This window comes from Myxine glutinosa, chromosome 1, assembly GCF_964187855.1.
Source record: "Myxine glutinosa chromosome 1, kmMyxGlut1.1, whole genome shotgun sequence".
NCBI classification, from domain to species: domain Eukaryota; kingdom Metazoa; phylum Chordata; class Myxini; order Myxiniformes; family Myxinidae; genus Myxine; species Myxine glutinosa.
In genome coordinates, this window is record NC_136261.1 from 425,582,527 (window position 1) to 425,609,560 (window position 27,034).

The window sequence follows — 27,034 nt, forward strand, 5'->3', positions numbered from 1 at the left end:
TTTTTGGCCATTGCTCATTAATGTGCAAATTTCGAACATGGGAACATTTCATTAATGGTTCATATACACTTATTAAACATATCAAGCACATATGCAGATACTTCTCATCGTAGACCACGGAATTCAAAAACCAAGCAGAATTAGTGGACTCGGCACATGGTCTATTTGTACGGATGCTCTCGTTGGTTGTTATCTCCACAGACCAGTTTTATTTAGAAGGTGGAAGGAAGTTCTCCCAGAACTCAAAATCTCCACCTCCTTTTTCGGTAAAGGATTCTTTTTCATTAACCAGTTTGTGAAACTTCGTTCTCATAGCTTTGGTCCAAGGGCTCGTTTCAGAATCCTCACTGAACCTCTGACAGCTTCCACCTGTAGATTATTTGTCATGATATTCCCCGGAATGCTTTATCAGTACTTCTTTGGGATTTTCTTGATCATCCGGATTTCCTGTTGCTCTGACTATCATTGGTACAATTTCAGATTTCTTCAATTTCCAAATCCTCTACATCTCATTTTTCATATCCTGGTATTACAGATTTCAGCTCTCCTGTATGGATCCTCAAATGTAATTTCAAACTGCTGCTATGAGAGAAACCTTTATCACATATCGAGCATTTGGATGGTTGCTCTCCTGTATGGATCCTCAAATGTAATTTCAAACTGCTGCTATGAGAGAAACCTTTATCACATATCGAGCATTTGAAAGGTCGCTCTCCTGTATGGATCCTCATATGTAATTTAAAACTGTCTTTTCGAGAAAAACCTTTATCACATATCGAGCATTTATTTGTAAGGTTGCTCTCCTGTATGGATCCTCATATGTAATTTCAAGCTGATGTTATGAGAGAAACCTTTGTCACATATCGAGCATTTGTAAGGTCGCTCTCCTGTATGGATCCTCATATGTAATTTCAAATGGCTGTTTTGAGAGAAACGTTTATCACATATCGAGCATTTGTAAGGTTGCTCTCCTGTATGGATCCGCATATGTGATTTCAAATGGCTGTTTCGAGAGAAACCTTTATCACATATCGAGCATTTGTGAAGTCGCTCTCCTGTATGGATCCTCATATGTTTCTTCAAATTGCTTTTTGTCAAGAAACCTTTATCACAGACAGAGCACTTGTGGGGATGTTTTCCTGTATGAATCCTCATGTGTATTTTGATGTTATTCGTTGAAGCAAAATCCATTCTGCACACATTACACTTATAACGTATTCCCCTTTCTACAACCTTTTTGTGTTTGTTCAATTTAATATTAATCTTGGTGTTGTGAGGCCCAGACATGCACTTGTATTTTATAGGAAGTGAGTCATGATTTCGTGATTTTTTCTTCAAAAAAGGCTTCTTCTTCCCTGTCAAGCTGCGCCTGGACCTTATTTGTCCCTTATTACTTCTGGATTGTTCTACAGAAAGAAAGAACACAACAATTTTCTTTTTTTTTGTCAAAATCAAAATACTAAATATTTAACACTTTTCCAAAAATTGAATATTTTCTCAACACAAAAGATCTCTTCTGCAAAGTTAATTTTTTACGTTTCCACTCACCAGTTGCAAAACAGGCAGCACTTCCGTTTGTCATGTGAATATCATCTGAACCTTTCTTTGCCGAAGTACATTTTGAATCTTCTTTGACAAATTAATCATTGTTGTGTTGTCTGCCTTCCACATTTACAGGATAGACATCACCTGTGTACAAATCAGCGTCAGTAGTTTGGAGGGAAATGAGACTGAGATCCATCTTGAGAGATCATAGAACGTGTTACGTCATGAAACGTATACTTCGATTTATATATAAACAGAGGGGCAATACCTCCGGGCGCTCATCTGGTCGAATAAAGTAGTATACTACACTGAATAAAGGTATTCTAAACCATATCAGGGCATTTTTAACCAATTTGAATGGATGCTGGAGGACAGGACAGCATGTACAATCATACAAACGTCATCATAAGACTTTAAACAAACAAAAGAAAAATCAACCTCCATCCACCTCTCTCCCCGCCCCCCAACCCCCATAGACTTCCTCAGACCCCATTTTTGTAAATGCTGGGAAAAAACTTGGTACATCATGGGTGATGAACAGAATGTTGTGGTCACGTTTTATTAGAATTGGATGTGTAGTTTCTGAGAAGAAAGCAAATACCTATTTTGGAGGGCAGACCCTGCCCTGCACAACCTGCCCCTGCACAACCCCAAAGGGGCAGATTTTTTTAATGCCATGAACAAACTTTGGTACAGCACAGGTGGTGAAGGTTGTGGTCGAGTTTCATCAAAATTGTGTGTGTAGTTTCAGAGAATAAAGCATATATCTATTTTGAGGGGTCAAACCTGGACACACTTGCCCCCCCCCCCCCCCCCCCGCTCCCATTGAGCCCCTTAGACTTCGATTTTCTACGTGCCATGAACAAACATTGGTACATCCAAGGTGGTGAAGGTTGTGGTCGAGTTTCATCAAAATAGTGTGTGTAATTTCAGAGTCAAAAGCTAATTCCTATTTTGGGGGCGTTAAACGTGGACCCACTTTGACTCCCGGAAGACCCAATTTTTTAATGCCGTGAAAAACTTTAGTGACAACGCAACAAATATTATTTGTGCCAAGTTTCATTACAATTCAATCAGCGGTTGAGGAGAAAAAGTGGCGAGTGTTTTACGGAAAAATGGACGGATGGACGGACTGATGACGCACCATCACATAAGCTCCCCGGAAAATCGTTCCAGGTGAACTAATCATGAAGTTAAATATGGATAAAAATCAAAATTCCGGATGTTAAGCACTATTGAAACATGCTAACCTGAAGGATAGTGGAAATAACAAGGAGGCGATTTGTATTCAGCAGTGTTTAAGTATTTAATTCAATTTCCATGAAATAAAGATTGAAAAATTATTTAAAACATTTTCTGGAATTTCTCGGACTCTCCCCGACCTCTGAACTAGCTTCGCGGCCTAACGGGATGTTAAGTAACGACTGACACCGATTGAGACCGCCAAACCTTGCAAGACAATTTATCTCGGCAGATGATCCTTCCATGGCATGAACATGTAGGCAGCTTCTCCTCGGGTGCCCAACACGTTCGAACAGCAGCAATTGCTCTGGAGTTCCAGCTTTAACCTGCTTCCGCACTAAATATTCTATCCTATGTAATTCCCCCTCTGTGGGAAAGTTCTGCGGCACATCTGTAATCTGCCAATGAATTTAAATGTTCGCACTCACATTCGGCGGATTCCCGACGGGAACCCGGGCGTGTTCTCCACATCCACTGCTCGCGCTGTGGAACCCCCACAGACGTCGCACACATATGCGCAGCCCCGTAACCTTCACCACAACCACACCACTTCACCACAACGTGGTGCATCCCCAAATCGCCTCATGGCCCAGCGTACACAACTTACAAACACCAACCGTCTCACGCACACCATTTATTCACATGATCCACTCCACAGCCAATCTCACTCCATTCACACACATGGGTCTCTCAATGACAGTTCACACACAACTTTAGATATGAGCCTTTCCACGGAGATCCCGCAGCTGAATTTGCCAATTGTGCCGGATGCAGCATTTGTGCCGCGCACACTCAGCAGCACACCATTTCTTGGGAATTTTTTTTTCAATCATCTGCATACGGGCGTTTTGCCCGACATGGACCATTAACACACAGTGACATGGAGTGCCTTGAAATGTACTTGGACTGGTACGGATTACAAACCTGTTCTTTTTAATCCCCAGCGCACAGGATGAGAACATATTAACATTTAAAATATTTCCCGCTTGTTAACCTCACCCCTCCCCTCAGTCAAGCTAACGGTTACCCCCGTCTGAATCGATGCACGACCCGTACCGTCGCTCGTTCATGCACTCCACTCTGCACGCTCACGGCACACACTCCAAGAAACCACGGCTTCTTTATTCCACCCAAGCTCGGCACACACCCTTTCACACCATGAATTTGCTCCAGCTCACACAGCCTCACCTCGTCGTGGTCCGCTTTGATCGCTCATATCCTCTCCACCTGCACCTGCCATGTGTTATCCCGATCTTTACATATTGTTTCTACATATTCCATGATCTCCTCCTCAACATTCTAGGCCCTCTCGCTTGTCTTCTTGTGCTTGAGATGACTTTAGTGTCTTCCAATATGTCTTTCATTTTCCGTTCTTTCGTCTCTAATCCTTCATCCCATTTATTTTATCTTCTGTGTCCGGCCATTATGTCCCATTTTAAATTATTTTCTTACTTGCCAACATTTCTCTTTTTACATCCTTCCTGCTGTTCAAGTCCAAATACAGAATCTAAGGGCATTTCTCGAGCTGCCCTTAGATCCTGTATTACTTCTGATTTGCTTCATCAGTTCTTTTTGCTCATCCACAGGTCATTGTACTCCCTGTTCAAGTCCATTAACCTCTTCTTTTATCCTAATTATCTCCATCATTCCAGCCTCACCTGCTCCCATGTCGTTCCAGACACCATCCACATGCTCACTCACCTCTCTCAGTACAGCCTCGAGTGTTGCGGGTACCTCATTGCCCATAACCTTCATATCAACCTTTACCTCCACCTGCCCTGCATGCATGTCATGCCTAATGCCAGCCACCTTGTCCCTCCTGCATTTTAATCATCACCTGTGCCATTAGTTGACTAATCAACAACATTATCTAGTCAAAGGCAACGGTGTCCCACTATTCTGTGTTATTGGTGCTGCCTTTTCCAGGGGCTGGTGGGGGTGGTGGGTTGGGAGGGGGGGGGAGTGGGGAGGTGGGGGAGGGGGGTTGGGGAGGAGGGAGGGAGGGTTTGAGAGGGGGGGGAGGCCTGCTCACCTAAGCTTGACTTTTTTTTGTATATAACATCGAGGCTTGTGTAAGAGCGAACATTAAACGCAAAACATGTCAAATAAAACATAATGAAGGGAGCGGGAGACAAGATGGGGAGAGAGAGAGCGAATCAAACAAGCAAAACAACAGTAGAGAACAGGGACATCCAGAGATCTGTGGAAGAGAGGGCTGGGGGTGGGGAGGGAAGGGATGGTACAACGTATAAAACAAAATGACACTACTAGGCATTTCAGGAATGAAGTTGGAGATTGAAAGAGGTGGATTTGGGGTGTATTAATGGGGGTAGAAAAGATCAAAGTTTTGGATGGGGGAAATGGTGGTGAACAGCAGTTTTAAAGACCTGGAGGGAGGAGTGGGAATGAAGAGAGTGTGGGAGTTTGTTCCAGATGCGGGAGAAAAGAGGAATGAAAGAGTGAAGGTGAGCAGAGAGTCTTGATTTTGGCAGATTTAACAGAAGAGGAATACAGGCAGACCTTGTGCATCCTGAAGGAATATTTGGGGGACAGAGCACAGACAGTGCTGGGGGACCTAGGCCAGATAGGAGGCGGTAGAAGACAGAAAGGCCACCAACAGAAAGACCACCAGTCTGCGGTGAGCGAGTGAAAGGCCATCAGAATCAGCTTCATCGCGGGAGATTCCAATGATTCTGAAAGCTCTGGTTTCGTCAGCGTGAAACCGAGCTAGGTGTTAGGAAAGGAGCACCAACCCAGAAGGGAGAGCAGTACTCCATCAAGCTGTGGATGAAAGCTTTGTATGTGGTGAGGAGGTCAAAGGTGCCAAGGAAGGACATCACATGATGGAGGATGCCCAGTCGGGGACAGTCTTTGGAGGCCATCTTAGAAAAGTGGTTTTCCCAGGAAAGATCATGGCAGATTGTGAGACCCAAAAGCTTGAGTGACAGATTTTCTTCGAGAGGATTGTTGAGAAAGTAAATGGGAGAGTTTTCCAGATGGTCTTTTTGGAGAGAATTTGTGAGAGTGAGAGATTTGTCAGAATTAAAAGACATGTTCCACTTGTTTGACCAGTTTGTGATTTTGTCCAAGTCCGTAGAGAGTGAAGAGGATGCCACCTGCCGATCTCAGAGTTGAGATATGGAGCGGCAGAGAGTGGAGTCATCAGCAAAGAGATAGAGACTGGGCCGGATTTATGAATGGGCAAGCTGGGCAGTTGCCCAGGGGCCTCCACAACCAGGGGGCCTCCACATGTGGACGATCAGAAGAAGCTGCACTCTCACTGTCTGAAAATTTCGAGTTCAGAATTTTCTTTCAGTAATTGATCAGTTTCTGAGTTCATTGGAGCAACCATTGGAAGCCTATGAAATCACCTGTTCTCTTTTCGGTTTCTTGCATTAACTGGAATCACTGGACTGCGATGAAATCGAAGCAGTTGCAGCAAAATTTGTTGCTGAGTACGAGGATGATCTAAATCAAACACTTGGTGTTGAACTTGTGCAGTTCTCAGCCTCTTCACTCATTTACTGGAATACGAAGATGATAACATGGAGAGAGAACATTTCCTTTACAAACTGTTGATGGACAAGAAAGTTGCGGATACATTTCCAAATGTCGAGATAATGCTACGGATGTACAGTCACGTGAAAAAGTAAGTATACTCCATGTAAAGTTTTGACTTTTTCAACATATTTCACCATACAGCTATTTGATCTTCATTTCAACAATATTGACAGATTAAGGTGATATAATATAACAAATATCATGAAACATTTACATTTTATAGTCCATTCTATTATTTAAATAAACATAAATGCAAATTTCGCATGTGGAAAAAGTAAGTACACCCTTGGCTATAATAGGTGGTATTGCCCCCTTTGGCAGAAACAACCTCAAGTAGGCGTTTCTTATAACTGTGTACCAGTCTCTGACATCGACTGGGAGAAATTTTTGCCCACTCCTCCATGCAGAATTCTTTCAGCTGTGCGATGTTTGAGGGGTTTCTTGCATGCACAGCTCATTTCAAACCCCCCCCCCCCCCCCCCCCCCCACAACATCTCGATGGGATTTAGATCCGGGCTTTGACTTGGCCATTCCAGAACCCTCCATTTCCTTATTTTCAGCCATTCCTTGGTGGATTTACTGGTATGTTTAGGGTCATTGTCATGTTGCAAGGTCCACCTTCGGTTAAGCTTCAACTTTCTGACAGATGGCCTCACATTATCCTCAAGCAACCTCTGGTACAATTAAGAATTCATAGTGGATTCTATGATGGTGAGCTGCCCAGGCCCTGATGCAGCAAAGCTGCCCCAAACCATAATATTTCCACCACCATGCTTTGCAGTTGGTATCAGGTTCTTGTCGTCAAATGCTGTCTTTGGTTTTCACCAAACATGTCTTCTGGTACTGTGGGCAAAAAGCTCTACCTTTGACTCATCTGTCCAGAGCACATTGTTCCAGAAGTGCTGGTCTTTGCCTCGGCGTTCATTGCCAAACTTTAGTCTTGCCCTGATGTTCTTTCTGGACAGCAAAGGTTTCCTCCAAGCACACCTCCCATGCAGATCAAATTTGTGCAGCCTCTTTCTAACGGTAGACTCGTGCACTTTGACATCAACAGTGGCAAGAGCTACCTGTAGGTCCCGTGATGACATTCTGGGGTTCTTCAAGACTTCTTTCAGCATCTTGCTGTCTGCTCTCGGGCTGAACATGCTGGGGCGGCCTGGCCTGAACAAGTTGGCAGTTGTTTGGAATCTTCTCCACTTGTAGATGATCTTCCGGCCAGTCGAATGATTGATTTCAAATGGTTTGGAGATCTTTTTAAATCCCTTCCCAGACTCGTAGGCATCGATAACCTTCTTTCTGAAGGCCTCAGAGAGCTATTTTGATCTCGGCATGGTGACGCCGCACACTTCAACAACAAAGAGCAAACCAAACTAAATATCTGAGGTTTACAAAAGACAGGTTCCTCCAAGAACTTCTCCAACGATGTTGTTATCATTTGCACTTGACCTGGTGCACCTGAATCTAATTTTAGGTATTTGAAGTAGTGATAAATGTCGGGGTGTACTTACTTTTTCCACATGCGAAATTTGCATTTATGTTTATTTAAATTATACAATTGACTCCAAAATGTAAATGTTTCATGATATTTGTTGTATTATATCACCTTAATCTGTCAATATTGTTGAAATGAAGATCAAATAGCTGTATGGTGAAATATGTTGAAAAAGTCAAAACTTTACATGGGGTGCACTTACTTTTTCACGTGACTGTAGATGCGTTAGGAGTGCTTGTATAAGTTCAAGAGGAGGAAGAAGAGGGTAGTAATAGGGCAGTTCACCGACATGCATTGTGAATCTTCGAGGATAGATGCAATCCTCTGAAGAAATATGGCAATATTAAATTTGTCCAGCGTTAGCCTCTCAAAGGAATCATTTTGATCGCTGTTGAATCTTATGCAAGATCACGTGGATCAACCTACGATGAGAAGCAATGTGCTGAATCGCCTTTAACAACTATTCTCTGTGACACTGCGATTCTATGCAATTGCATCATTTAAATTGGATGTTTGAGATATTTGCGGTGTGTCACAGGCTAATCAGATGTTTCGACACGTACAACTAATTGGCTGTTTATCTCCCTTCACAAATTGCGATCTGGACGGGCGGATTATGTGTGCACGTGCAACAATATTTACCTCCGCCACCGAAGGTGAATGGAGGTTATGTTTTCACCCCTGTGCCTTTGTCTGTCTGTGAACAAGATATCTAAAAAACTTATTGATGGATTTGGACGATATTTGGCAGAGCTAGTTTATGTGACAAGACCGAAATAATAAGATTTTGGTGAAGATCCGGATTCGGATCCGGCTAGTAGAATTTTAAAAGTGATTCTTTACCATTGGGAGATGCGACCAAAAACGTTACATAGCACGATGTCTCAAAAAGATAAGCACGGATTTGGACGAAACTTGGTGGACAGGTGTGTGCAACAAGGACAAATTGATTCGATTTTGGTGAAGATCTAAATGTGGATTCGGATACGATAATCATTGAATTCTAAAGTGATGGTGGTGGTGGTGGTGGTGGTGGTTCGGTGTACAGCCACCCTGCTGCTGGTTGCATCATTTTCAGTGGGTGCATCTGCGGCTGATGCAATGCCTCTCTATAACCAGTTATCTGGTACTCATTTTGCCGACCTCAGAAGGATGACAGGCTGAGTCAACCCCACCTGGCGTTAATTCAAGGGGATTCAAACTCAGGACATTAGGATTCCAAGCCTTCTGCCCTAACCATTTGGCCAACACCAGGTGATGGTGTGTGTGTGTGTGTGTGTGTGTGTGTGTGTGTGTGTGTGTGTGTGTGTGTGTGTGTGTGTGTGTGTGTGTGTGTGTGAAAGAGAGGGGGGGGGAGCGGGAGAAGTACACACACACATCTCGTTTCACACTGCAAGGACTTCCAGGACAGAAGTTGGTATTTCAAAAAAGTGGATCTGGGGTCAAATTAGCAGGGGTAGAAAAGATCAAGGTTTTGGGTGGGGGAAGATAAGACATGGTGGTGAACAGATGTTTCAAAGACCTGGAGGGAGGAGTGGGATTGAAAAGAGTGAGGGAGTTTGTTCCAGCGGCGGGAGAAAAAGGAATGAAGGAGTGAAGGTGAGCAAAGTGTCTTGATTTTGGCAGTTTAACCATAAGAGGGTTGCAGGCAGATCTTGTGCGACCTGTAGGAATATTTGGGGGACAGAGCGCACAGAGAGCTGGGGGAGCAAGGCCGGAGAGGAGACGGTAGAAGACAGAAAGACGACCAACCTGCCTGCATTGAAAGTGAAAGGCCCTTGGAGTTAGCTTCATCATGGGAGATTCCAATGATTCTGAAAGCTTTGATTTCAACAGCGTGAAGACGAGCTAAGTGTGAGGCAGGAGCACCGGCCCAGAGGGGAGGACAGTATTCCATTGAGCAGCGGATGAAAGCCTTATATGTGGTGAGGAGCTCAGGTGTGCCAAGGAAGGACTTCGCACGATGGAGGATGCCCAGTCGGTGACTGGCTTTGGAGGCCAGATTGGAAATGTGGTTTTCCCAGGAAAGATGATGTCAGATAGTGAGACACAAAAGCTTGAGTGACAGAACTTCTTGGAGAGGATTGTTGAGAAAGTAGATGGGAGGGTTGTCCAGTCGATCTTTTTGGAGAGACATAGTAAGAGTGTGAGATTTGTCAGGATTGAAAGACATGTTCCACCTGCTTGACCAGTCTGTGATTTTGTCCAGGTCTGCAGAGTGAGGAGGTCCATCTGAGGGATGAGGAATGGAGTGGCAGACAGTGAAGTCATCAGCAAAGAGGTAGAGAGGATTTTCAAGAGAGTCAGAGAGATCATTGATGAAGACAAGAAAAAGCACAGGGCCCAGAACACTGCCTTGGGGAACTCCAGCCTGAAAAGGAAGGGGATATGAGAGAAACCCATTCAGGGCCACACATTGACTATGACCAGATAGGAAGTCCACAAGCCATGCATGGAGATTTCCATGGATACCATAGGAGGCGAGTTTGGTGAGCAGAGCGTGATGCCAGACCATATAGAAGGCACGTGTTATGTCAAGGGAGATAGCTCTAATTTCCTGTTTGGCATGGAGGACCTCCATCCAGAATGCCTTATAGTCTTACTCCTTGGGACAGACATAGTGTATGGATGGGAGGAAACTGCCAGATGTGTTGAGCAACTGAAAGAATGCTCGGGTGGAACAACCTGATGGACCCTCAGAACACATTCCATGGGAATATCTGTAGCAACAGAGTGGCAGATTGAGAGAGGTTCCAGGGATGATGCAACTCCTGTCCCACCAGAATGGCAACACACTGCTAGATTCTATCAAGAAGAGAAAAGTGACAGGCCAGCACACCAGCCCAAATATGGCAATGATACTCTATGACAGGACGTGCAGTGGCCTCGTATAGATGGAGCATAGCAGCTTGAGAAAGGTATCGCCGAGCACAAAACAAGCAGCCAAGGAGCTGTGATGTGCTTTTAGCTCTACCAGAGATGTACTTTTCACAGCTGAGGTTTGAGCTGATATCCAATCCAAGCAGACAGATAACAGGGAGTTCCTGCAAAAATGAAGAATCCACAGACAGCATCAGAAAACAAGGTGATCTTGAACTAGAAACAGATAATAAGTGGGTCATTTTTGGTTGAGAGTAACAAACCAGTCTTTGCCGCAGTTCATCTAACTCTCTCGGTCCTGATTGAGAGTGGTACTCATCTGGTCATGGGAAGAGGCGTCGAGCGGTGGGCACTGCCTCGGGGCCCGAGCTTCTCCTGTATTTTTTTTTTAAACATTACAGTGAAACCAAACACCTCACCGGCTCATCCTCATTTCCTCATCGTTACATTAAAACTCAGAAACAAATTTCCTTTTTCATGCCAGAAACAAAACAACCTTTGCCGCTGTTAATAGTACAGTTTCAAACTTAACAGAAAATGGTTATTAACCAGAAATGTGCATTACAAATGAATGCGTTTGTATCCTCTTTGTCCAAAAATTCTTAATCGTCTTCTCAAGTTTTTTTTACCAATCTTCGAGACAAATAGTGTTCAAATGTCGAGGGTGCAAATTGACTCGATCGGGCCAAACGTCCCGCTATCTCCGATATTTTCGATCAAACGGCAAAATAAAAGTGACCATTTGTTTTTTAAAAGTTTTTTCTTTTTCATTCAAGAAAGTTCCTTTAACAAATTATAAAAGAGAAAAAGAGTGGGGGTGGGGGCCACGAGGTTATTTGCCTCGGGGGCCCGTGCTGGCTCTTGATGCCACTGGTCACGGGTAGGAGGAAAAAAGGTTCCTGACTAGGTATTATACAGTGTTGAGTCATCTGCCTAAAGCCATAAATGCTTAATTGAGAAAGAATACAATCAGGCAGATCATTGATATATAACATGAGCAATATTGGACCCAACACAGACAGACTCCAGAGGAACTCACATTCATATTACGGACAGGGGATTACTGTCCCTCATTTACCACAGATGTTTGATGATTTGCAAGGAAGTCAGATATTGTATCAAGCAATTTTCCAGAAATGCCATGTGATTTTAGCCTTTGAGATGTCGAGAGCAACAACTCTGGCTTCTCCACGATGATCTAAAGCACCATTCACATGTTCAGTGATTTGGGATAGAACATCACCGGCAGACCTTGACTGTCTAAAGCCATAGTGAACATCAGTTTGGAGTTTGTGGGTTTCCAGATGAGTCATGAGCTGTTCCATCAAGGATTCAAAGACTTTGCTGATAATGGGTAGAAGGCTAACAGGCCGATAGTTAGAAGAATCTGATTACTCACTGGAACCTTTAAAGACAGGAAGTGCAGAAGCCTGCTTCCAGCTAAGTGGAAACGCAGACTTTAACATACACAAGCAATACAGTTTTGCGAGAACAGAAGACAGTTCAAGTGAACACATCTTCAAAGCAATTGTAGGGATTCTATTTGGTGCAGTAGATGTTCAAATGTCAGGCCTTTGAATAATCTTAGCAACTTTCATGGGTGTGCTGATGATAGTGGAAAGCCTGGTGTCAAGACGGGAAGTAAAACAGGCAATCTTTGTCCGTGGTCTTCAAGTGTGGAGTTTGCAGCAAAATGCTCAGCAAAGAGGTTGACTTTATCATTAGGAGAAGTAAGTACTTCAGGGCAATTGAAGAGGACAGGAATCGATGATCGATTACGGCTGAGAATGCGATTAGCAATTCTCCAAAAATCTCGAGAACCGAGCTGTTTATTTGAGTTTGAATTACAAACACATTCTTTATACTGTCGCTTAGCATTCTCCATTACTCGTCTGCAGTGGTTGCTCGCAACGTGATACAAACGATGTGCCTCACTCAAGCCAACACAGTGATGCTGTTTGAAAAAGTGATTGCGATGGACGAGAGCAGCAGAACAAGCTGGAGTGAACCACGGCTGAGAGTGTTGTTTCACTTGGTCGGTCCGAGAAGGGATAAAGCGGTCCATACCAACAGGGATACACTCAGTAACTTCCTTGGCAGCTTAATATGGGTTGTGACAAAGGATTGAGTTCCAGTGAACATTGGCATGAACAGAACACAAGGCATCCCAGTCAGCCTTGCTATATTGAAAGACAGTCCAATGGGCACGATGAACAACAGTTGATGGTGAAGAATATTTGAGCCATTCCAAGAAACCTGAACTTCAATGGCGGCATGATCAGAATTTCCAAGAGGATGGAGAATATTTTATTTTATTTTTTTGTATGCAAAGGCGATGCCTGTGTAAGAGCTAACACACAAGACACAAAAACATAAACAGAGACACGTAAAACATATAATAAAGGGAGCTGGAGACAAGAGGGGGAGAGAGAGGGAAGCACACAAGCAACAGCACAGCAGGGACATCGGAAGATCTGTGGAAGAGAGAGGGCTTGGGGAGGCGAGTGGGGGTGGGGGGGATTTGCGGAAGGTATAAAACAAATGGACACGACTTGGACTTTCATGAAATAAGTCAGAATTTGGAAAAGGTGGATTTGGGGTGAATTAACAGGGGTAGAAAAGATCAAGGCGTTCCCCAATGATGATTGCATTTTCAAGGTTACATGAATTTTTTTTTTTTAATGTGCCTCTAATAACATTTTTTGCTATTCTACATTTTGCTATTCCATTTTTGGTAATGTACCCAGGGGGTGGGGTCAAAATGATACTGCTCTTGCACCTTATTGCCATGTGGTGATCATAACAACCAAGTATGTGAATTTTTACACAACCATTCAGGACAGCATGATGGACAGACAGACGGATGGACAGAGCCGATTACAATATGACGACGATGAAGCGTCTTCATACTTTTTCAAAAAACGTAGGATAACAAGGATAAGCCTTCCATGGCTGAAGAGGTAAACTATTTCCTGTATGCAGATAACTTAAATGCACCGTTAAACATGGAACACAGAGGTAATTAAAACAATCACCCATCACCCCCCACAAAAAAAGAGGCAAATACCCCGATTTTTTAAATGCTGTGAAGAAACTTTGGTGCATCACGGGTGATGAAGGTTGTGGTCAAGTTTCATCACAATCGTCAGTGCAGTTTCAGATAAGAGAGCAAATAACCATTTAAGGATATCATGCCTACTCCCTAGCCATGTCCCCCTCTCCCTCCCGCACACCCACTTAAACTCCTACTTTTTAATGCCATGTACAAACTTGAGTTCAAACACACAAAATATAATTTTCGCCAAGTTTGGTCACAATCCCATCAGCAGTTTCGGAGAAGAAGCTGCAAGTGTTTGTGGACAAACTAATAATGACCCATCCCATAAGCTCCCCAGAAATATGTTCCAGGTGACCTAAAATTTACCTTGTACCCTACATCAAAAAATCCATTAATATGAGACAATATAAAACTGCACCAAAAGAGATTACACCAGTTAAAAGTATACTAAAAAAAAAAACAATGGGAGAAGATCAAGCTTTTTGTTGACATGCGATGTTGTATTAAAAAAGTCACATACCAGACGTGGGTCTTGATGCTTCATGCTGAGACATCACTGAACCCGGTTCCAGAGAAACCAGAAACGTTGTCCTGGTGCACATTTTGGGATCCAAAAATCTTTTCACAGAAACTGGAAAGTTCCCGAATAACATTCTCCAAGTTGACGAAAATACTTCCCAACAGAGCAGACCCCGCAATCTGGACATCTTGCGTCTTTGAAAAATAATTCATAAATTCACAGAAGTCAGCATACTTTGCAAATTGTAATTCCTCTTTGGCGAGAGCGAGGAGCTCGGTCCGCAATGGATCCGAGTCAGCACAAGCTCGAATCACCTTCTGATCCTCAATTCCAAGCTTATCGATCACTGCTTGGGCTGTTTCTGCTCTCAGGCCTTGGGATTTGAGCCATTCCAAGAAGCTCTCCATTTCACCGATGACCTGCCAAGGATACAATGCTTATGGTAAGAAAGGAAAGGTTGTACATGTTATTTTCTTTACTCAGTTTGGAATTTTTGTGAGTTATTTCCATTGACAATACAATCAATTATTATCCAATAAATGCGGGCTTTTGCATCCAGTTTGTTCACCGCTGTGTCCCATTTTGTAAGTTTTATTGTCAATCATGATCTAATGAATGTGGGTTATTATATACAGAGACAAAAAATAAACCCAGAGTAAACTAGAGGAGACCATTCGGCCCATTATGCTGCGCCACATCAACACCAAAGTTTATCTGCCAAAACGATGCAATTTCATTTGTGGAATGAGAGGAGGAATGTGGATGAGATGATGTGGCACGACGAGGGATATCCCAAGCGCATCAAATAAAAATGGAGAAATACATTTATTTTAATTATTTTTTAGAGAAAAAAGCAAATTTTTGTGTTTTTTATTTTCAAGTGTTGGAGGTTTGGGCGATGGCGGTTCTTGAATGACAAATACACAACATCAACCACACACCAACCCTTGACGAGATTCCCCACATACACATGACACTTCAATTCACTTCACTTCACTTCGATGCACACAATCTCTCAATCCATACTGAAGTCACAAACGTCTTGCCAATATCCCAATACTCTCCAATCTCCAAAGTTTCCAGGTATCTATATAATCCTAATTTAAACTTATCTATTAGTTATGTTGCCACTGCCTTTCTCAGAGACCATCTCATGCATCAACGACTCTCTGAATGAAAGGTCCTTACCATACTACCATATTAACTCTTCTTTTCTTTTGAGGCTCCCGCCCCTGGCCCTGTCAATGTCTCTGCTGAAGAATTATTCTGCACTTATTTTGTGTATACCCTTCATTATCTCAAACATCTGTCATCCCATCAAAACCACCTCCTTTCTCATGTATAAATCCGTCTCCTTCAAGCGCTCCTCGTAGTTGAGTCTAGCTAGGCCCGGAAACAATCCAGTAGGCCTGAGCTGAACCCTCTCTATCACAGCTATGTCTTTCAATACTTGTGGTGACCAAAACGGCAAACAATATTCTAGACGAGGCTTCACTAAGTGTTCAAGTACATACTTCAATTTTCATAAAATAATGATATAAAAGATCGTGCAAAAAATCCAGAAGTTTAGCGCTACTGAAGCAGTCTCATCCATCACCAGTAGGCCTTGGACACTGTAACAAGCCGAAGTTGAGTCGCAGTTTAGAAGATGGACGTTTTATTGATCAACATAGAACACAGTGTCAATCTACCTCGTTCTATATATTGCCATATTATCAGAGTCTTCTTCACCGGAATCCTGTTGCTCTTACATGCCAGGCCCTCTCATGCTAAATATCGATATATTTCATGGTTCTTGAAAGTATTATGAAGGCGATTTGTGATATACAATATTCAAGTATATAATTCAATTTAAATGAAAGTTTAAATAGGTTTAAAGGTGTAAAGTAAAAAAAGTTCCAGGTTTTAACCATTTTATCCAGTGGCTATTGTATTGCATCACCTTAACATTCTAACATGTTACAAGAAGGAGAATTATTCAGAAAAACGCCAGGGGTATAGAAAAGGCCCCATTATATGGTATGTGGCATGTGGCAAAGTTTTGAAAGAAGGGAGATTCCATCGTTTGTAGAAAATGCAAAACAATAGAAAATAAGGGACATTCAAAAAATCTTGTGTGCATGCTGGACTACCCTTGTGTTCTTAGGAGGAACCAAGTAACATTCTAGGAATGTTCATATGAAGGGGCGCCCAACATCTGGCAAATAAAACACATTTACTTCTTCATGCAGGTGTGTGAATTAAATTGGCATTTTTCCCAAAAATGTCCCTTCTTTTCTACAGTTTGCTTCATGGTGCATACCATATAAAGGGGCCTTTTCTCTAGTTTGCGACATGGCACCTGCCATATGGAGAAGCCTTTGTCTGTAGTTTGCCACATGGCACATACCAAATAAAGGGGGCCTTTTCAATAGTTTGCCACATGGCACATATCATACAAAGGGGCCTTTTCAATAGTTTGCCACATGCCATGTAAAGGGGCCTTTTCAATCGTTTGCCACATGGCACATACCATATAAAGGGGCCTTATCAATAGTTTGCCACATGGCACATACAATATAAAGGGGCCTTTTCTATAGTTTGCCACATGGCACATCTTACTAAAGTTCACCAAATGTCCATTTGTCAGTCTGTCTGTCTCTGTCTGTCTGTCTGACCGTTCCCAGGTACTGCAAAAACGACTGAAATGATCCAACGATATTTTGGGTGGGTAATCCTGGGACCCCTGGAGTAAAATAGTGTTATGTCTGGTGGGGTAGTGATATGTAGAGCAGATAGATCTGAATAGGTAACGTGCTTCGTCTGTCACAGTAAGGAAAACTACCTGTAATAAGTTCATGTGTAGGCGTTTTGTCGAGTAATGAGTATACTTATGAACCTACCAGGAGGTTCGTGTGTTAAGTAGAGTTCGGGATTAAAGAGTAGCGCCCCTGTGTGTCTTCACCTGGTTAGCCAAACCTTTGTCCCTTTTGGCACCGCAACCACATAGACATTCTGACAGATCCTTATTGCAACACTAAGTAACGCCCTTCCCTGACATGACTGCGAAAGAGAACCAGCAAAAGGAAACCAGGCCAGGACACCGCCGCATTGCCACCGCCATTTACACCTCCGACAGGCCTATCCACCTCAAGTGCCACGTGCTATGACAACACCACAGGCCTGTGATTCGGTGGAGGCCACAGATTGAGTGGCGCGGCAAGGCTGACGTCACCGTCACGGAGTGATACAAGGGGCGGCAGGACTTTCAAGGGTGAGCGAGTGGGTCTTGCGCCGAGCGAGTCTTGAGACGCAGTGGAGTGAGTGAGTTGCGCAGCAGTTGGTCAAGTTGGGAAAAAGAGATCAGCGAGTGCGGAAGCGAGTCTGAGTTGGTTCAGAGCAGTTTCACGGCAGTTGGTTCAGAGCAGTTGCTTCTGGCAGTGGACTTGCGCTCTCGTCCCCCCTTTGCCGTTCTTCGTCGTTCTGTGTTCGTGCATGAGTTGATGGTCGACCTTGTGTGGAGCTCGCGGGCCTGCATGGGACCTCGTGGTGCTGGGAGTGGTGCTGGTGCTTGGAGTGGCGGTGCTCGGTGCTTTGGAGCTTGGAGCGAGGCTTTGTGGGTGCATCGGGGCTGAACGGAGTCGTGTTGGACGGCAGCCAAAGACAAGACGACAAGAGACAGATAAGCTCGCACACCACAGACGCACATAATGAACGTGTTTCTTTTGTTAATCCATTCCTTTGTTCTTGTTTCTGAAGTCGGTGCGTAGGATCCCAATTTAGTCACCTTATTTTATTATCGACGTGTATTTTCCTGTCCTTGCTTTTATTTGTAACAAGCGTTACGCCTAGGTCCCCCGTCGGTGAAGTGATGCGAGTTGACAAAGTGAAACACGCAAGGCGGCCATCTTGGATTTTGACGTGGTGACCCAATTTTCAATAGCGTTCTTCCTTATGCCGAGATACACCCACCCACCAGATTATAAGTTGGTACTTCGCTTATTTTTCAAGATATTTCGCTCACAAGGTTCAGACATATATATTGTGGCAGCCATCTTGGATTTTGATGTGGCGACCCAATTTTCAATAGCGTTCTTCCTTATGCCGAGATACACCGACACACCAAATTAGAAGTTGGTACTTCGCTTATTTTTCAAGATATTCAGCTCACAAAGTTCAGACATACATGGCATCAGACATACATGGTGGCGGCCATCTTGGATTTTGACGTGGGTTGCACCCACACACCAAATTCGAATGCGGTCCTTCGCTTACGCATGCACGTATGCCCGCACGCACGGACAGATGGACGGACGGACGGACACACGGACGGAGGGGAAAACCATAGTCCCCCTTTCGCTCTGCGGTGCGACGGGGGACAATAAACCCTTGAATTATTTTCTATTCCCCGTTAAACTTGTGCCCGCTTGAGTTAATCGCCTTACAGGACCGGAGATACATCGGTGCGCTGAAGGTAAGCTTTTGCCGCAGCCTCCATTTTCCTTCTTCCTCCCGTGTTCGATAGTGAAATCCGTGTTTGGTTGTTGAATCCGAATAAACCGTTTAGGCCATCCACGACTCTAGGTGTTAACCGGAGTTGCGCGACAATAGGCTATATTGTTTTTCCAATTTCAGCTTTGGTCTTCAGCATTTTCAGGTTTGGTCTCCCGCCTAACGTTATTTTCCCACACCTCTGGATATGCTTCGTTTTCTTTTGACCTTAATGGTTGATGTGAAATGCAAATCGGTGGATAACTCATGACACCCAGGAACATATCATGCTTTCCGACTCCGTTCACATCACTTCGGGGTACACTTGACATTTTACCTCTGGGTCCATTGACATTTTCGTAAGCCTTATTCATACCCACAAAATGCCTCCACATTACCTCAGCGTAATTCAAACCATGACCACAGCGAATATTGGGGAATCCATTGATGGTGTTCAAGGGATGACTCTGTATCGTAAGCCTTATTCATATCATATTGTTGCGGTTTTGAGGACCCCTCACTTGTAAATACTTGTAAACAAGCGTTATGCCTAGGTCCCCCGTCGGTGAAGTGATGTGAGTTGACAAAGTGGAAGACGCAGAAAACATGCTATGATATGATATTTCGCTCACATGGTTCAGACATACATGGCGGTGGCCATCTTGCATTTTAACGTGGCGACCAAATTTTCAATAGCCTTCTTCCTTGTGCCTAGATACACCCAAACCCCAGATTAGAAGTTGGTACTTTGCTTATTTTTCAAGATATATCACTCACAAAGTTCAGACATATATATGGTGGCGGCCATCTTGGATTTTGACGTGGCGACCCAATTTACAATGGCGTTCGTCCGTATGCCGAGATACACCCACGCACCAAATTAGAAGTTGGTACTTCGCTTATTTTTCAAGATATTCATCTCACAAGGTTCAGACATACATGGCGGCGGCCATCTTGGATTTTGACGTGGCGACCCAATTTTAAACAGCGTTCTTCCTTGTGCCTAGATACACCCACACACCAGATTAGAAGTTGGTACTTTGCTTATTTTTCGAGATATTTCGCTCACAAGGTTCAGAAATATATATGGTGGCCGCCATCTTGGATTTTGACGTGGCGACCCAATTTTCAACAGCTTTCTTACAGATTCCGAGATACACCCACACACCAAATTAGAAGTTGATACTTCGCTTATTTTTCAAGATATTCATCTCACATTGTTCAGACATACATGGCGGCGGCCATCTTGGATTGTGACGTGGCGACCCAATTTTCAATAGCCTTCTTCCTTATGCCGAGATACACGCACACGCCAAACTAGAAGTTGGTACTTGACTTATTTTTCAAGATATTCATCTCACAAGGTTCAGACATACATGGCGGCGGCCATCTTGGATTTCGACGTGGTGACCCAATTTTCAATAGCCTTCTTCCTTTTGCCAAGATACAGACACACACCAGATTAGAAGTTGGTACTTGGCTTATTTTTCAAGATATTCATCTCACAAGGTTCAGACATACATGGCGGCGGCCATCTTGGATTTTGACGTGGCGACACAATTTTCAAGATCCTTCTTCCTTGTGCCTAGATACACCCAAACACCAGATTAGAAGTTGGTACTTTGCTTATTTTTCAAGATATTTCACTCACAATGTTCAGACATATATATGGTGGTGGCCATCTTGGATTTTGACGTGGCGACCCAATTTACAATAGTGTTCTTCCTTATGCCGAGATACACCCACACACCAAATTAGAAGTTGGTACTTCGCTTATTTTTGCAAGATATTTCGCTAAAGGTTCAGACATACATATAGTGGTGGCCATCTTGGATTTTGACGTGGCGACCCAATTTTCAATAGCCTTCTTCCTTATGCCGAGATACACCCACACACCAGATTAGAAGTTGGTACTTCGCTTATTTTTCAAGATATTCTTATAGTGTGAACCTTGGAAGTTTCTCGGTGTTTATCTTTCATAAATTAATCGTTTGTTTGCCGCGTCGTGAGCAAGGCCTTGCAGCCTCAGGAGGTACTTGACTTCAGACATACATGGCGGCGGCCATCTTGTTACGAATCGTTCTTCAACGAATTGCTAACTTGAAAATCGCAACAAACCCAATTTGTTATATATGTTCATCTTTCATTAATCATCCACTTTCTAAACTCCCCCCTTACCCCTCCCCTTCTAATCTCCCCCCCAACCATCCCTCCCAAATTCTCCCTCCTCCCACCTCCTTCTCAAAGCTGCCTCCTCCCCACTTCGTCTCCCTTCTATGTCATACCTCCACCTCCCCCAACCTTTTACTTTCCTCTGCCCCCCCTCAAACAAACTCTCACTGTGCCTCATTCCATCACCATCAAACCTTTCGTCCTCCTCATCCTTCCCTTTCTTGTAACTCTTCTGTAATCTCTGACACACTATCAACTGCTCTTCCTACATCCCCCTCTCACCCTTCATCTGACCCTACCCCCTCCCCTCCCCTGTCCTGCACCCGATGCTCCCCCTCTCTCCTCACTAACGGTATGGACCTCAAACATCCGGGGCCTTCGCTCAAACCTGATTGATCTCTCCATTCAGGTTGCTTCTGAAAATCCAGACTTGATCTGCTTAACAGAAACTTTCCTCCCTCAATATGTCTCTGATTCCTTAATATCTCTTCCTGGTTACTCCCTCCTCCGGTACGATAGACCTGCGCCTCGTCCTGGTGGTGGGGTGGCTATCTTTATCAAAAACTCTCTTCCTCACTCTTCCTGCACTGCCCTCTCTCCACCCCACCCACAGGAGTACCTCTGGCTACGGCTTCCTCTCCGCTCCCACCTTTTGTTCATATGTGTTCTGTACCGTCCTCCAAACAGTGATGACTCCATTTACATTTCTCTGTCGGACAAAATGGACCAACATCTATCAACTCATCCAAACTCTCTCTTCCTCATATGTGGTGACTTCAACTGTCATCATGCCAGCTGGCTGGATGTGGGTTCATCTCTCACCAGCCATGGCACCTCAGCAAAGGACTTCTGCGACTCATTGGGACTGACACAATCTGTCAATTTCCTGACCCAGATCTCAGTCAATGGAGTATCTTCTCTTCTGGACTTGGTTATGACTAACTTCCCTGCAAATGTCTGCTGCGCTTCTTCTGCTCCAATCGGTTCTTCTGATCATGTGCTTGTTAAAGTGGACATCTCACTGGCCATTCTCAGAGAGCCTCCTCAGCGCCGACGAGTCTGGCATTTCACTCAGGCCGACTGGCACGGTCTGCAAGCAGCCATCAATCAACTGGACTGGTCTCCCATCTCTAATGCCTCTGACATCAATTCTTCCTGGGAATTCTTCCAAAGCAAACTGCTCTCTCTCATGCACAGATTTATCCCATCTCGTCTTCAGTTGTCTTACCCTTCCTCCCGTCCATGGTACACTGAATCTTGTGGTGAGGCAGTTTCCCTGAAACAACTTGCCTTTGCGTCTTGGAAGGCAAATCCAACAGAAGGCAATCTCAGCTCCTTCCACCAAGCTCGAAACAAGTGTGTTTCTACCCTCAGGAGTGCCAGGAAGCACTATCTCTCCACACTCAAGTTTGAACTCTCAAACCTGTCTCCTTCCTCCAAATCCTGGTGGCATCTGGTCAAATCCATTTCTGGTGTTTGTTCCCCCTCCATCCCCCCCTTACCTCAAATGGCTACACAGTTGACACCGCACGTGACAAAGCCGAATTCCTCAACTCTGTGTTTGCCTCAAAATCTTGTGTCCCAAACCCATCTCTCTCTGTTCCCACCTTTCCCAGTCGAACCCAACTGCTCCTGGACTCTGTGTCCTTCTCTCCTGACAAGGTGGAGAAGTTTTTATCAAACCTCGACTCTGATTCTGCAACTGGACCAGATGGCATCAGCCCTCGGGTCCTAAAATCCTGCTCTGTCGCTCTATCTCACCCTCTCTCTGTTCTTTTCACCCTCTCTTTTGCTCAAGGTCATCTGCCAGCATCTTGGAAATCAGCAAACATTACTGTTTTACACAAAAAGGTGCAAAAACAGATCATTGCAACTACAGACCAATCAGCCTGCTCCCAATTATCAGCAAAGTCATGGAATCCATCATTGCTTCAGATATCAAATCCTTCCTCTTCTCCAATGGCTTGATCTCTGATCATCAATTTGGATTCAGACCAGGTCATTCTACTCTGGACATGTTGCTTCTGCTGTCTCAACAATGGATGGAGGTCCTCAATGCCAAACAGGAAATCAGAGCTGTCTCACTTGACATATTACGTGCCTTCGATACGGTCTGGCACCCAGGTCTGCTCACCAAACTCACCTCCTATGGTATTCAGGGAAATCTCCACTCATGGCTTGCGGATTTCCTCTCTGGTCGTAGGCAATGTGTGGCCCTGAATGTATTTCTCTCATCTTCCCTTCCTGTTCTGGCTGGAGTTCCCCAAGGTAGTGTTCTGGGCCCTGTGCTATTTCTGGTCTTCATCAATGATCTCTCCGACTCTCTGGAAAATCCTCTCTATCTCTTTGCTGATGACTCCACTATCTGCCGCTCCATTCCTCATCCCCCAGATCGGCAAGCTGCAGCCTCCTCACTCTCTGCAGACCTGTACAAAATCACAGACTGGTCAAACAAGTGGAACATGTCTTTCAATCCTGACAAATCTCACACTCTTACAATGTCTCTCCGAAAGGACCGACTGGAAAACCCTCCCATCTACTTTCTCAACAATCCTCTCCAAGAAGTTCTGTCGCTCAAGCTTTTGGGTCTCACTATCTGCCATGATCTTTCTTGGGAAAACCACATTTCCAAGCTGGCCTCCAAAGCCAGTCACCGACTGGGCATCCTCCGTCGTGCGAAGTCCTTCCATGGCACACCTGAGCTCCTCACCACATACAAGGCTTTCATCCACAGCTCAATGGAATACTGTTCCCCCCTTTGGGCTGGTGCTCCTGCCTCACACCTTGCTCGACTTCACGCTGTTGAGGCCAAAGCTTTCAGAATCATTGGAATCTCCTGCGATGTAGTCAACTCCGAGGGCCTTTCACTCACTCACCGCAGGCAGGTTGGTGGTCTTTCTGTCTTCTACCGACTCCTCTCCGGCCTTGCTCCCCCAGCTCTCTCTGTGCTCTGTCCCCCCAATATTCCTTCAGGTCGCACAAGATCTGCCTGCAACCCTCTTATGGTTAAACTGCCAAAGTCTAGGCTCTCTGCTCACCTTCACTCTTTCATTCCCCTTTTCTCCCGCCTCTGGAACAAACTCCCCCACTCCCTTCAATCCCACTCCTCCCTCCAGGTCTTTAAAACAGCTGTTCACCACCATCTCTTATCTTCCCCCATCGAAAACCTTGATATTTTCTACCCCCGGTAATTCACCCCAGAGTCCTTGCAGTGTTCATATGTTTTATTCCTCTCCCACCTCCCCCCAAGTCCTCCCGATGTCCCTGCTCTCAAATGTTGTGTTTGTGTCCTTCCCCCTCTCTCCCCATCTTGTGTGCCACTCCCCTTGTTTTTTGTGTTTTGTGCATCGGTTTGTCTTTTTGTGTGATTAATGTTTGCTCTTTCACGAGCCTCGATCTTGTATACAAAAAAAAACAAAAAAAAACATTCATCTCACAAGGTTCAGACATACATGGCGGCGGCCATCTTGGATTTTGACGTGGCGACCCAATTTTAAACAGCGTTCTTCCTTGTGCCTAGATTCACCCACACACCAGATTAGAAGTTGGTACTTTGCTTATTTTCGAGATATTTCGCTCACAAGGTTCAGACATACATGGCGGCGGCCATCTTGGATTTTGACGTGGCGACACAATTTTCAAGATCCTTCTTCCTTGTGCCTAGATACACCCAAACACCAGATTAGAAGTTGGTACTTTGCTTATTTTCGAGATATTTCGCTCACAAGTTTCAGACATATATATGGTGGCAGCCATCTTGTATTTTGATGTGGCGGCCCAATTTTCAATCGCGTTCTTCCTTATGCTGAGCTACACCCACACACCAAATTAGAAGTTGGTACTTCGCTTATTTTTCAAGATATTCAGCTCACAATTTTCAGACATACATGGCATCAGACATACATGGTGGCGGCCATCTTGGATTTTGACGTGGGTTGCACCCACACACCAAAATCGAATGCGGTCCTTCGCTCACGCACGCACGTATGCCCGCACGCACGGACAGACGGATGGACGGACTGACACACGGACGGAGGGGAAAACCATAGTCCCCCTTTCGCTCTGCGGTGCGACGGGGGACAATAAACCCTTGAATTATTTTCTAGTCCCCGTTAAACTTGTGCCCGCTTGATTTAATCGCCTTACAGGACCGGAGATATGTCGGTGCGCTGAAGGTAATCTTTTGCCGCAGCCTCCATTTTCCTTCTTCCTCCCGCGTTTGATAGTGAAATCCGTGTTTGGTTTTTGCCTCCGAATAAACCGCTTAGGCCATCCACGACCCTGGTGTTAACCGGAGTTGCCCGACAATAGGCTATCTTGTTTTTCCAATTTCAGCTTTGGTCTTCAGCATTTTCAGGTTTGGTCTCCCGCCTAACGTTATTTTCCCACACCTCTGCATATGCTTCGTTTTCTTTTGACCTTAATGGTTGACGTGAAACGCAAATCGGTGGATAACTCATGACACCCAGGAACATATCGTGCTTTCGGACTCCGTTCACATCACTTCGGGGTACACTTGACATTTTACCTCTGGGTCCATTGACATTTTCGTAAGCCTTATTCATACCCACAAAATGCCTCCACATTACCTCAGCGTAATTCAAACCATGACCACAGCGAATATTTGGGAATCCATTGATGGTGTTCAAGGGATGACTCTGTATCGTAAGCCTTATTCATATCATATTGTTGCGGTTTTGAGGACCCCTCACTTGTAAATACTTGTAAACAAGCGTTACGCCTAGGTCCCCCGTCGGTGAAGTGATGTGAGTTGACAAAGTGGAAGATGCAGAAAACATGCTTTGATATGATATTTCGCTCACATGGTTCAGACATACATGGAGGCGGCCATCTTGGATTTTTATGTGGCGACCCAATTTTCAATAGCGTTCTTCCTTATGCCTAGATACACCCACACACCAGATTAGAAGTAGGTACTTCGCTTATTTTTCAAGATATTCATCTCACAAGGTTCAGACATACATGGCGGTGGCCATCTTGGATATTGACGTGGTGACCCAATTTTAAACAGCCTTCTTGCGTGTGCCTAGATACAGCCACACACCAGATTAGAAGTTGGTACTTCGCTTATTTTTCGAGATATTTCGCTCACAAGGTTCAGACATACATATGGTGGCGGCCATCTTGGATTTTGACGTGGCGACCCAATTTTCAATAGCCTTCTTCCTAATGCCGAGATACACCCACACACCAGATTAGAAGTTGGTACTTCGCTTATTTTTCAAGATATTCATCTCACAAGGTTCTGACATACATGGCGGTGGCCATCTTGGATTTTGACGTGGCGACCTAATTTTAAACAGCCTTCTTGCTTTTGCCTAGATACACCCACACACCAGATTAGAAGTTGGTACTTCGCTTATTTTTGCAAGATATTTCACTCACGAAGTTCAGACATACATATGGTGGTGGCCATCTTGGATTTTGACGTGGCGACCCAATTTTCAACAGCTTTCTTACAGATTCCGAGATACACCCACACACCAAATTAGAAGTTGATACTTCGCTTATTTTTCAAGATATTCATCTCACATTGTTCAGACATACATGGCGGCGGCCATCTTGGATTGTGACGTGGCGACCCAATTTTCAATAGCCTTCTTCCTTATGCCGAGATACACGCACACGCCAAACTAGAAGTTGGTACTTGACTTATTTTTCAAGATATTCATCTCACAAGGTTCAGACATACATGGCGGCGGCCATCTTGGATTTCGACGTGGTGACCCAATTTTCAATAGCCTTCTTCCTTTTGCCAAGATACAGACACACACCAGATTAGAAGTTGGTACTTGGCTTATTTTTCAAGATATTCATCTCACAAGGTTCAGACATACATGGCGGCGGCCATCTTGGATTTTGACGTGGCGACACAATTTTCAAGATCCTTCTTCCTTGTGCCTAGATACACCCAAACACCAGATTAGAAGTTGGTACTTTGCTTATTTTTCAAGATATTTCACTCACAATGTTCAGACATATATATGGTGGTGGCCATCTTGGATTTTGACGTGGCGACCCAATTTACAATAGTGTTCTTCCTTATGCCGAGATACACCCACACACCAAATTA

At 44.3% G+C, this 27,034-nt stretch overlaps 1 protein-coding gene and 1 long non-coding RNA gene across 3 annotated transcripts in view; one reads left to right on the forward strand and one right to left on the reverse strand.

Annotated features, from left to right (window-relative positions):
* The window catches only part of LOC137411091 (E3 ubiquitin/ISG15 ligase TRIM25-like), a 212,658-nt gene that overhangs the window by 98,494 nt on the left and 87,130 nt on the right, over positions 1–27,034 (forward strand). The window lies entirely within an intron of this gene.
* LOC144889637 (uncharacterized) overlaps positions 1–27,034 on the reverse strand; it is a 55,346-nt gene that overhangs the window by 6,504 nt on the left and 21,808 nt on the right. Inside the window, exons 2-3 of the long non-coding RNA XR_013621948.1 lie at positions 14,613–14,717; positions 14,299–14,492 (exon numbers count right to left, since the gene is read on the reverse strand). This is a non-coding gene — a long non-coding RNA (uncharacterized LOC144889637). The remainder of the gene's footprint in view (positions 1–14,298; positions 14,493–14,612; positions 14,718–27,034) is intronic.